A 13443-nucleotide genomic window follows, 5' to 3' on the forward strand; every position below is an offset into this window, starting at 1 on the left:
CATGCTTCGAAGCGGTTTTGAGCCAGGATTCGAATTGGGGAAGCATTTCCAAGGATTCATCGAGCCTATTCAGATTCCCGATAGAGGATTGAAGTATGGTTTGAGATATGTCCCCATAGAAGACGATGAGATAGATGTGACAAACAGGAGTATTGATCGGGTGTTGGCTAGGCCAATACCTCACTTGTATCTGTCATTTTCCGTGCGAAAATATGTGAACGATGGCGGTCTTGGGGAAGGAATCTGGAATCTTTTTAAGGAAGTTGACACAATCTCGGAGGAAGAAACGGGGACATCAGTCATCCGTGATGCTGAGCTAGAAGAGCAATTAACTAGTTGAACGTCCACACCGCTCTTAGTCCCTCACTCGTCTTGGTAGATAAAGACATATTATCTACTTACTTTTAAATCGGCGGTAGTCTAGAGCAGGCCCGAGACCTACCCTTTATGTTGTTTCTATTTGGTTATACTTTAAATTACCTTTGTGATGTTTGAAAAAAGGCAGATTAACCCACGGTCATGGCCAAAATTTGTATTTATTTTGATTTAAATAAAGACCTCCTTTATTGCGAAATTCATTTATTATTAGTTAATAATTAAAATTATCAAGCATGCCTTCTTTTATTACAATCACCTTAGTAATCGAAATTACCCTCATATGTTTAAATAATTAAATTTGCCTCCATGTTATTCAAGTTCTATATTTATGATACATACGACTAATTGTGTACGTACATATGGTAATTTTTATGACTTCCTTTCAAGCATGTTAATTAATTAATCTAGAGGCTTACTTGAGGTTTTACGTGCTAAATATCATCTTATTTGTTTTGTTTGACGATGTGTCTAATTAGGATACCTATATTTTCTTTAGTTTAACACCTACCCTAATAGTATGTCCAGTGCCTCTTGGATAATAAGTTGGACGTTAGACACCTTTTAGGACGTTAGTTTTTATTATTTCTTTTAGATCGCTTTAAGATTATAAAAATAAATAAACTTAAGAGGGGTAGGGGTATATAGGTCCTTCGGAAATGATGGAAATCGACCGGAACAGAAAAATGATAAAATACTATATTTTTGTCTTCGGATTAATAAGCCGACGCTGATCCGAAAAATATGAATACATGAATATTTTTATCCCGTCTATTTTAAAATATTTTTTTAGTTTGTATATATTTGGGGTAGTTTAACGTTAAAAACTTAAATATTTTCTTGTAGGCATCACTAATTTCTATTGCCTTTACTCTTATTTAATTAGTTAATAATATTTATTTATCCTGTATTAATTCAAATATTAATTGTTTAGTTTAACTTAATTAAATCCCTTGAAGAGAAATATTTTTTTTTATGATCGTTTGTTTCATTTAAATAATTTATTTAAATTATCTCTCTTTTATTGAATCATTTTATACCATGTCTATTACTCTTATAAATTATCCTAAATGCTTTAAATTTATATTTCTTTCAAAATGTTTAATGCTTCGATTATTGTTAAAACACATTTTTTCAAAGTTAGTCAAATAATTTTCAAATTGTCGGGCAACTGCATGTTAACAGCTATTTTAAGTGCTTTAACCTTCTTAAAATAGTAATAAGAACATCATACCCTTTTCTCTGAATTTTTATGATTTAAATTTGTTAAGGTCTTTTAAATCAACTTTTCTTAATTTTTTAAAAAAATTAAGTGGCGACTCTTCTTATAGTGGTGAAAGACAAGCAAGCAAAAAAAAGAAAATCAACAAAAGTGACTGACCACTATTCTTAGTTAGACTTTTTCTCCAATAATTCAAATAAATGAGCCAATATTTCAAAAAGGGTTACCAAATTTCAACAACAAAATCAAATAATATTTCAACAATGACAGATTCAACAACCAAATCAATTATTGTGATTTGGTCAAATTTGATCAAGCATTATTTCAAAATTTGGTGAAAAAAGTCAGAAAAACAGTTAACAAAGACCAAAAATCATGCTAAGAGAGACCCATTGCCAATAATTGTAGAAAAATTATGCAACTTAATTTATACAAATCAAACTAAAAATGGAAAAGAATCAGATTACCATAAATATGAGAATACCAAAATTTTTCACCCTCAAGGATACTGCAAGTTGTTATTTTAACCGTATACCATAATTAGTGTAAAACTTACCATAACAAACAAGTAACAAAGCTGCCACAAAATAAGAGAAAAAGGAAAATTTTGGGAAAATATTCAAATACTAAGGCCTTTACAACATATCAAGCTATGAAATAACTCACAAGGGCTGTCACAATCTAAATTCAAGGGACTGAGCTAGACAAAATGTTTCAGTCTTATCATAAATAACATGATGAAATCATATAAGGAGTGAAATAGGTTAATCGAAATTATTAAGATATTAACTTGATCAATTGCCTTAAAAGAAAACATGATTTAAAAGCAAAAGTGTATGATGTGTTGACAATAGAGATGTATAGGCACAAAGCTTAAACTTGGTAGGAAAATACTAAGCATGTAACTCAATTAACAAAGGAAGGCTAAGCTTAGAAGAACATTAATGGATAAGTATTGATCAAAATTCTTACAAAATCAAACCAACAACACATCTAGCAGAGAACAAAGAGTTGAAATATAGACTTAGAGTTTGAATTAGAACGTACCCAGACGGATCTTGAACAGATCCGTCTTTGATAAACAATATAGTTGACCTCTATAGTTTCCAATCGATCTAGCTGTATCAAAGGAGATCGTCCTCACTGTTGCTTCGGACTGGAGTTCGATGGTCTGCGCCTCACCTTCATCACTGTCCGGAGCTGCTGATGGAGAGAGGCTGCAGTTGGTGGTTGCTGTCAGTTGAAGAGCTGCTGCCGTCGATGTTGCTGCTGGTGGCTGTCTCGTTGCTGCAGCTGTTGGTGATGTTGCTGCAGAGGAGCTGCTGTCCGCCTTTGCAGCTGTTGATGCGGCTGTTCGCGGGGCAGCAGAGAGGAGGAGCAATTCAAATGGAGGAGAAGAGAGGTGCGTGGTGGCTGGGAGGTGGGGCAGCAGCGGCTCGAGGGGTCGTTCGGTGGTGACTGCTTGTTTTGTTTTCTGGCGAGAGAGGTGAGGGTGTGCTAGAGGTTTTTCCGGTGGTTGCTGCTGTCTTCTCCGGACAGCAGCTCGTGTGGAGATGAAGAACGGCAAGTTGGTGGTTGGTTTTGACGGTAAAGGAGAGAGATTGAAAGAGAGGCGGCGGATCTTGTTCTTCTCCTTTGGAGAAGATGACTAGAAAATGAAAAAAGGAAAAAAAATCCTTTTATGTTTAGGATGTGGGTAGTTAGAAATAGGAGTTGTAATCTTAGCCGTTCATCATTTTTGATGAGTGGTTGGGATTGGATCTTGATATTTGATAAAGATGAGATGGATGGGTGTGATTAAAATACGGATTTAAGATTTGAATTTGGATCATATTGAATTTAATCTAGTCTAAAATTAAAATGAATTGAATGAAAAAGACTATGCTTAAAAATAAAATGGAGAAAAATTGAATAAATTGCTATCTAATTAATAACCATAATATATATATTAAATAAGCAAAATCATAAACTTTATCCAGTAGTAATATTTTTATACATAAAGTAGCTAATTATGTATATACTATGTAAATATATGTGTGTATATATAATGTACGTATGTATATAGTACGTACTAAAATAGAGCTATAATTAATATAGTTAACCAAAATATATAATAAACTTAATTAAGTAATAACTTTATAAACACATGTATATAGGACGTATTAAAATAGATATGTAATATGTGCATGTTAATATGAATAAGTAAATTATAAAATAAACTTAGTTAAGAAATATTTTTTATATAAAGAAAATACTCACACATACATAATATATACTAAATCGATACGTAAGAATATTTAAATGTATTAAGCTTATTATTTATAAAATAAAAATAATAAAGATAATAGTAATAATATTAATAAATAGCAAAATATTATAAATTATGAATGTCAAAATATACGATTTATTGGGTAAACTAAATATAAATTTATTTATTTAATAAAAAATAATTTTAAAAAATGTCTATTTATTAAGATAGTAATTCGAAAAGTAGTTATGGGTTGGTCAAAATTGGATGTCAACAACTGTCCTTTTCTTTGAGTAGTATCGATGAAAAAGATCTTGGACAAAGAAAATTGACACGTCAAATTTTAGACCGACCACATCTTCCTCTTTCTGAAAGGAGGTTTGGTACGGACTTTGAGAAATATGGCCGAACTCTGGTATCGAGTCTCCTACATATCTGAGGTTACATGAGAATTTAGGTCACCTGTAGTTCGAGACGCTTGATTTGGTGCACGATTTTGAAATAATTCTTGTTTTATTATTTCTATTTGTCTATTAATTTTTTTTTAGTTAACTTTTGACATGTAATAATGAACTTCGTATATAATAAAAAAGGGGAAAATATAGGGGGGAGGGGACATACTTGCTACTTGTTTATTTTATTTATTTTATCGATATCTATATGTATGATTGGAAAGCATGTCTACTTGACCCTGTCTATAATACTCATATCCACATGCTTATGCTTATTTATTCACAATATAAGTATTTTATTTTTTACAACATGTTTGCTTTAATAAAAATAAAATAAAATAAATCTAAGGTTAATTGATTAAATATCGTTTATCATCATATACGTTTAAAAATAATTTGCCTATTTTATATGTGCTATCTTTTTTTTAAAAACCTCATTGGAGTGATTGTTTTGATGGCTATCTTACATTATAGCATGTCTTTAGAAACTGAAACCATGCTTATAATTTCAAACAATGATTTTGCCATATTAACTATTTAGACATTATATATGTAGGATCTATCAAATAATTTTGTTTATGATGTTTTAATCGTATTTAACTTTGAATATCATCTCACATAGACATTATGCCCATGAAATTTTGTAATTTTAAGTCTATATTTTTAATTAATACTTTTTAACGTACCATTTCATATAGGCATTATGCCCATAAGATTTATAACTTTAATATATCATGTCTACATATATTTTAATTAATATTTTTAACATGTTAATATACATAGAAATCATGTTCATAGGATTTTAATAATTATTTATCATATTATTTTATATTGAAATCGCGCCCGTAACATTTTAATAAATATTTCAGCATATAATGGTATTAAAAAGCATGCTTACTATTTTCCATAAATTTTCAATATATTGTTAGAAATCAATTCCTTGTTGGGATAGCTATTAATACAGGAAAATTAGCAAGATTAAATTCTGTACTAGCTCCTCCTGCATTTGGTATAAAGTTATACTGCTTTGCCTCCCATGATGTGTGTACAGCTTCAACTTTCTCCTTCTCTGGTTGCCCTATCGACTCATTGATATTATGCTGGCTAGGACTTGTAATTGGTTGATCAGGTTCTATATTAGTCTCAATAGGTTGCACCTATGGCTGAATAGGACCTTTGTATTGCCAAGCCTGTGTTACCTTGCTATTGTAGAATTGGAACATTAATGACCAATTTTTTGACATTTATCACAGTATTGAGGCCTCCATTCAAGCTTTACTGCTTGGGGAAATATCTTCCCATTAGGATCCATAAATTTATTTGCAGCGGAATGTCCTTAGAAACATTCACTTCAATAAGCATCCATGTATACGAAATTCTTGTTTGCTTAGTGGTACATTCATCTGCAAACAATGGGACTCCAATTGCACTCCCTATTCTACTTAACGATCCCACACCCCAACAGTTAAGAGGGAGTTTGGGAAATGTCACCCACAAAGGTATTTCAGCTAGGAATTCATTACCAAAATCAAAATTAGGACACCACTGTTTCAAGATCATAGGACTGTGGTTAATAGTATATGGTCCAGTATATAATATATCCTTCATATCACTAATAGATTGGAATTTTATTATGAAATACCCCTTTTCATGCAGATACACATATGGTTTAGTCACAGTAGTCCAATTCAATGTAATGTATCTGTACATTGTGTTGTATCGAGGACACTCCCCAACAACATACACAATGAAGGCACACTTCCACTTCTCCTCTTCATTTTGAACATCCTCCTCTTACAGTTGAACCATAGTCTGTCCATCAATAATATGTGGAGGAAAATAGGCTAAGTTCATACCATTATTTGCTGCTCGATTTTTCCTGAACATATTTGTCAAAGGCTCCTTGTTGTCAGCATCCTTGATCTTCTCCTTTCCCTTGTTTTGCCATAGAACTCCAGGATCTTCTTCCTCAATCGCGCTCTTGGCTAGTTTAACTCCAGCTACTACAGATCTGCTAGTTATTGTTCCATTAGTTTTAGCTTCCTTACCTCCAAGCAAATTTGGATATGGAGGCCCTTGTGGTTCTGTAGTAGTTGGAGGAGTCACATTCAGATTCAACCTCCTAGCTACCTCAGACCTTAATGATGTTCCTATTTCATCAATCTCCCCTTCATTTACTGATGGGGGTTTAGATTGTGCCTGTATTTCTTCCACCTCTCTACAAACTCGCGCTCCCACTGAGCTTCCTAGTGTTAGTAATGGTATTTTCTATCCACGCCCATGTCCTCTTCCTCTACCTCTTTCCCTCGCCATAGCTACCCCCTCTACGCACATTAACTAACGTGCAGTGAGAGCATCTGGAGAGTGAAGTTTTTTTTAAAAAAAATTGAGCAATATCCTAATTATCCCTATGAATAGTACCGTGAAAAGCAACATATATTCAATTTTAGTAATTTATACTTTTCAAGAAAACCAAAGCTTTAGCTGTAAATTCTTTGGTAATTTGTTTGTACTTTTAATTTGGAAAGATAAGTTATTATTGAAACTCTTTTTTTACTAAAAGTTAGAAACCTACAATCAATTTTATCCATTTGGTTATCTTCTAGCAAAATATAGGCAAGCTAGCTGTACCTATAAATTATTAATTCTGTGATATAGTAATAATTAGTTAGTCTTTTTATTTGGATATATAAAGTAGTATTTATTAAAAATTCATATATTTGAGTTTGAGAATTTGCAGAAATGGCTGTAAACTCCCAATTAGTGAGCATGGAAATTGGAAAGGATGGAATTGCAATTATCAGAATTTGCAATCCTCCTGTTAATGCATTGACAATTTCAGGTACGTAATTAATTTAATATTTTCTTATTATTTGCATTTAAACTTAATTAGATTTTGAATCCTTCCAAAATTATATTTTATATATCCGATATTATTAACGCCAACTTTGGTTGAGGGTTAATGATATGCTTTATAATTTGTTTTTCTTTTTTTAGTGAAGAAAAATTAACGATGCTTTCGTATGTTAGTGTGATTAAAAGTTTTGATATAACTCATGCATACTCTGTCCGTTTCTGTGTCTGTCTCATTTTAACGATCATTTTAATTCTCTTCTTTATTTTAAAAATAATAAATAGAAAGATAATTTATTTAGTTACTCTTTGTAAACAACAAATTTTCGAGCCGAAAAAAATAAATAATCAAGACCGGAAAACTGGAGTAACAAAGTGTAATATTTGATTTCAAAATGTAATGCGGTTACAATCTCTATAATAATCCTCTGATTCTTCAAATAATATGAAACACGTTGAACTTGAATTTGATTTAGAGTCAAGGGCTTGAATAGCTTGATCTTGAATCTTCGTCTTCAAATTTGGATTTGAATTATTCGTCACGAACACTTGTATGGTTATGACGAACAATAAATATGAACAAGTAACTTGATCTCGAACTTTTTGATATTTGTCTTCGTTCTTGATCTTGAACTTGAGCTTGAATTTGATTGCTTGAACTTTGTAGCTTTGTAGAGAATTTGCGGCCTTTGATCCACGAGCTCTCTTCTTGCTTCTTGTTCTTCCAAAACCCCCCTCCTTTCAGAATAATGAGGACCCCTATTTATAGTTGTAGGGAGTGGTATGAGGGTGTGATTTGATTGGTTGGTTTGAACTGACCAATCAGATTTCTTTGTTGAAGAGTTTTAATTTGATTGGTCAGAACATGTCACATAGACACGTGGCATTATTCTAGTGGCTCATTTAATTTGACTTAGATTGCCACATAACTTTGACATGTGACATGATTTTAGTGGTTTATTTAATTTGACCTGGATTGCCACCTAACTTTGACACGTGGCATGATTTTAGTGGCTTATTTAATTTGACTTGGATTGCCACCTAACTTTGGCACATGGCATAATTCTAGTGGCTTATTTAATTTGACTTGGATTGCCACCTAACTTTGATATGTGGCATAAAAATGGGCCTCTAGGATGAGATGATATTGGGCTTAACAAAGTGGAGTCATCTTTATAGCCCAAATCAATGGATTTAGTTTTTTTAATTAAATCCACATTTATTGGGCTTAAATAATTGACCCAATTTTATTAATCCAAAATATTTATTTGGACTAATATATCTTGAATTTAATATAAATTGAACCATTCTACAAATTTATATTCAATAAATTGTAAATGATTACAAATGCCCCCTACTTCAAGTCTTGTCGAGATATTTTATCTTTTGAAGACTAGGCTTGAAGTATTACTTGTAGGATAATGACATGCCATTTATTTTGAGATGTACCGTGAATTCATACTATATTGATGCACCCCTTCATCATTGTTGGAGTAGGAATGTAGCAAATTAGTTATATCCAATGAGGATTAGGAAAGAGAAGAAAAAAAATGATTTTTTTTTCTCACATTTTTTTTTTCACGTTTTTTTTTTGGTGTTTACTTGTCATGCAAGATTCCACCACTAATTGGAATCCGATTAGGAGTCAATTTTGTAGAAGCCTAATTCAAGTTTGAATCTAATTATAATAGGTGCTAATAAACCTCTATAAATAGATATCTGACCTTCATTGTTTTGCAGCAATGTGGCTTGACGATCAGCGCCGTGGTACTTTCTTCTTTCTTTTCTTTGATTTTCAACAACGTTGTCTGTCGTAGAAAATTCATATCTTATTGTAGATACGTAAGAATCATGAACGGTGTGATTTTCTAGAAACTAGACTTCTCGATTTACAACATATCCAAAATTGAGAATTTAATACTTTCATGACCGTTCTAGATAATTTATTTATTTTTTTTTTCACGTTTTTTTTCACGTTTTTTTTTTGTTTTTTTTTTTGCAAATGCCTACCCTTTATTCTGTCTTCCAAATCCAATTAGAATTCTGAAAGGACACACTTCTTTTAGAATATGGATAGCCCAAATTTTCACAATTTCACATCCAATTAGGATTTGGAGAGAATAAATTTGTATCATTTTACTAGAGTTCTACCAAAAATAGTAATTACAATTACTTTGGAAGAAGGACTCTCTTACCATCACTATTTGTCTATAAATAGACTCTCTTCTTCTATTTATTTTCATCATTGGTATTGACAGTTTTGATACTCATTTTTGCACATCCTCTTGAGTTCATCAACATATGAGGTACATTTTTTTAAATATATATATATATATTATTTTTTTTTAAAATGAAAATATTACTTCATATGCAATAAACTTTTATTCTATTGGTCCAAGTCAAAAACTTTACACCGTCTGAGACAAAGACTTTACATAATTTGTGGCAAGGAAAAGGCAATTCATAGTCCGAGCTAAAGACTTTACACCGTCTAAGGCAAAGACTTTACATGATTTATGGCAAAGACTTTACACCGTCTGAGGCAAAGACTTTACATGATTTGTGGCAAAGAAAAGGCATTCCATAGTCTGAGCTAAAGACTTTACACCGTCTAAGGCAAAGACTTTACATGATTTGTGGCAAAGAAAAGGCATTCCATAGTCTGAGCTAAAGACTTTACACCGTCTAAGGCAAAAACTTTACATGTTTTGTGGCAAAGACTTTACACTGTCTGAGTCAGAAGCATTCCATAGTCCGAGCTAAAGACTTTACACCGTCTAAGGCAAAGAATTTATATGATTTATGGCAAAGACTTTACACCGTCTGAGTCAAAGGCATTCCATAGTCCAAGCTAAAGACTTTACACCGTCTAAGGCAAAGACTTTACATGATTTGTGGCAAAGACTTTACACCATCTGAGTCAGAGGCATTTCATAGTCTAAGCTAAAGACTTTACACCGTCTGAGTCAGAGGCATTTCATAGTCCAAGCTAAAAACTTTACACCGTCTGAGGCAAAGACTTTACATGATTTGTGGCAAAGACTTTACACCGTCTGAGTCAGACATAGGTTTTGCTCAAAGAATATAATCGTCCATTATTGAGATTCATTACCATGATTATTGAATTACTAATTTAAGCGCTAACATTTTTTATTTTATTTTTTACAGATTGAATCATGATTTACTTTAGAGATTTGACTTTCTCTTCTTCAGAGTTGCGATACCTTTTATGTTTCGATAGTACAAGAGATATATCATTGTATGAGAGCACCAAGCCAGGATAGGCTCAATTTATCAGAAACCAAGCTTCTTAACATATCCAAAATTTATAGTTCAAGTTCTGCAGGATAGTTCTAAGCAAACTTCAAAAATGAATTTCACATACAGAAAAGCTGACAGGTTCACATTTGCATGATCTTATTAAAAGAAAATATTTGTATCTTAGCGTAGAGAATCCAAAAAAACTATAACATGTACAATAATCACAGCTAATAGCTTTATGGATTTGTACGAATATTTTTTTGAAGTCAATTCAAATTCTGTCTTGATTGGCCCTTTTTAATTCACACGTCATATATGAAAATATACAAGAACATTGTGATGCTCAAATAATAGTGTGCCCCATTTCTTTTGAGCTTATGATACTAAAATTAGGATGTAACTCACGGACTATGGTGGAGAGGGTCAAGAGAGACTATGAATTCTTTGGATACTCATGCGACTGAACTCAGAATGTAATTCTAAGCGCCTACGTACCTCAGTGAAGAGGATCAAGTCATAACGTAGTTCTGAGATTTTTTTTTTTGGTCCTAACTTTTGCTTAGGCCGCCTCTTTCGAGATTTTCAACCTAGCGGACATTTTTTATGGGGTGCCGTGCACAGTTTATACTCTTGTGGGCCAGGAGTATCATGCAGTTTATACTCGTACCTTAAGGAGTGAGTTTCTTTTCTTCAAGGATAGTATCTCTTTATGAACTTTCCGTTAATGGGGCCAATGCGCAATCCTTCTGAGTCAACCAGTTTGTAAGCGCCACTTGAGTATACTTCTTGTACCACATATGGTCCATCCCATTTGGCGGAGAACTTGCTTCCAGACCGACGAGAAGTAATAATGGGTCTTCTTACAACAAGAACTTGATCACCCACTTGGAAGCATCTAAGACGAACCTTCTTATTAAAAGATAGAGCTAGACGAGCTTGATAACATTGCAGACTTTGTTAGGCCTCTAGTCGTTTTTCCTCAAGAGCCTCAAATTCTTCAAGGCGTAACCGAGCATTTTCTTCATCAGTGAGCCCTTCTTGAATGGCAAGGCGTAATGACGGTATTTGACGTTCAAGTGGAAGAACTGCTTCAACTCCATAAACAAGAGAGTAGGGAGTCGCTTGTGTTGGCATGCGATATGTAGTCCTATATGCCCAAAGAGATTCTTCCATTCTTTCATGCCAATCTCTCTTAGACTTGAAAACAACTTTTTTCAACAAGTTACAGAGTGTCTTGTTAAATGCTTCAGCGAGACCATTAGCAGCCGCATAATACATAGAGGAATTGCGTTGCTTGAAGCTAAAAAGATCACATATCTTCATCATTAACTTGTTATCAAATGGCTTGCCATTATCTGTCAATATGTATCGAGGAATACCAAAACGGTAGATAATATTAACTCGAATGAAGTTGGCGACATTCTCTTTCTTTACTTCTCTAAGAGAAACAACATCTGCCCATTTTGAGAAGTAGTCAGTTGCAGCCAGGATGTAAAAATGTCCACCAGAGGACTTAGGCAATGGTCCAACAACATCCAAAACCCAAGCTTCAAATGGCCATGAGGCAATAGTTGGGTGCAATACTTCTGGGGGTTGATATATAAAATTCGCATGGAATTGGCAAGCTTTACATCTTCGGACGTAATCCAAGCAATCTTTCACCATGGTTTGCCAGTAGTATCCCATCTTTTTTTATGTGAAAATGAAGTTTTGGTCCAGACTGATGCGCTCTACATACTCCAGAATGCGCTTCTTGCATAGCTTGAGTAGATTCATCTGCCCCCAAACATCGTAAGAGAACTCCATCGAACGATCGCCTGTAAAGTGTATTTTTATAATACAGAAAACGAGGGGATCGTCGTCGGATTTTGTTCTTTTTCGAAGGTTTTCTGGCAATATTCCATAACACAAGTAATCTATTATTGGTTGTCGCCAATCGTCAATTTCAGCTTCCAAAGTGGCGATAACTTGTTGAAATTCTTCTTCATGCTCATTTGGAGGTGGAGTTATCCATCTTTGGCAAACCACAACTTGTATTTCATCAGGAGATACTAATGCAGAAGCTAAAGCTGCCAATGCATCAACCTTTTTATTTTCCTTTCTTGGGATATGTTGAATAGTCACCTCTCCAAGCCACCCTATCATCTTTTGAGCGTAATTGTAGTATGGGATTAACTCAGGCTTCTTTACTTCATAATTACCCAAGACTTGATTGATCACTAACTTGGAATCCCCAAAAACTTGTAGTTGCAATTGTTTCATATCAATGGCCATCTCAAGCCCAAGTAAGAGTGCTTGATATTCAGCAACATTATTGGAGCAGTTTTGTGTTAGAGTGAAGGAGTATGGCAAAACTTCTCCATGGGAAGTGAAAAATACCACTCCAACACCGGCTCATTCACGATGTGCAGCACCATCAAAATACATCTTTCAAGGTGGCTGAATTTCTACTAGCATTGCGTCTTCATCAGGTAATTCATCAGATAACTCCCAATCATTCGGAATTGGATGATTGGCCAAGAAATCTGCTAGCACTTATCCTTTCACTGCCTTCTGAGATATATACACAATCTCAAATTGTTGAAACTGGAGGTACCACCTTGCTAGCCTATCACTTAAGACAGGCTTGGACATGACAAACTTGATAGGATTCGCTTTAGAGACAAGTTGTATAATATGAGACTGAAAGTAATGCTTCATCTTCTGAATTGAGAACACGAGTGCCAGATATAACTTCTCAATAGGTGAATACTTGATCTCGTTTTGTGTCATCATCCTACTCAAGTAATATAGGGCATTTTCTTTCCCTTCATCATTTTCTTGTGCGAGAAGTGCTCCTACTGACCTTTCTTGTGCTGCAATGTATAAAATCAATGGTTTTCCAGGTATAGGAGCTACAAGTACTGGAGGTTTCATTAGATAAGACTTTATGTTCTCAAAAGCATTGGTACAAGCTTGGTCCCATTCAAAAGAAACATCTTTCTTCATAAGGCGACTGAATGGTTGACATCTCCTAGCAAGATTTGAGATAA

At 33.7% G+C, this 13443-nt stretch overlaps 1 pseudogene; it reads left to right on the forward strand.

The window, feature by feature from the left end:
- The first annotated feature begins 7056 nt into the window (after nt 1-7056).
- LOC129889438 (peroxisomal fatty acid beta-oxidation multifunctional protein AIM1-like) overlaps nt 7057-13443 on the forward strand; it is a 75213-nt pseudogene continuing 68826 nt past the window's right edge.

This window comes from Solanum dulcamara, chromosome 5 (assembly GCF_947179165.1).
Source record: "Solanum dulcamara chromosome 5, daSolDulc1.2, whole genome shotgun sequence".
Lineage (NCBI taxonomy): Eukaryota > Viridiplantae > Streptophyta > Magnoliopsida > Solanales > Solanaceae > Solanum > Solanum dulcamara.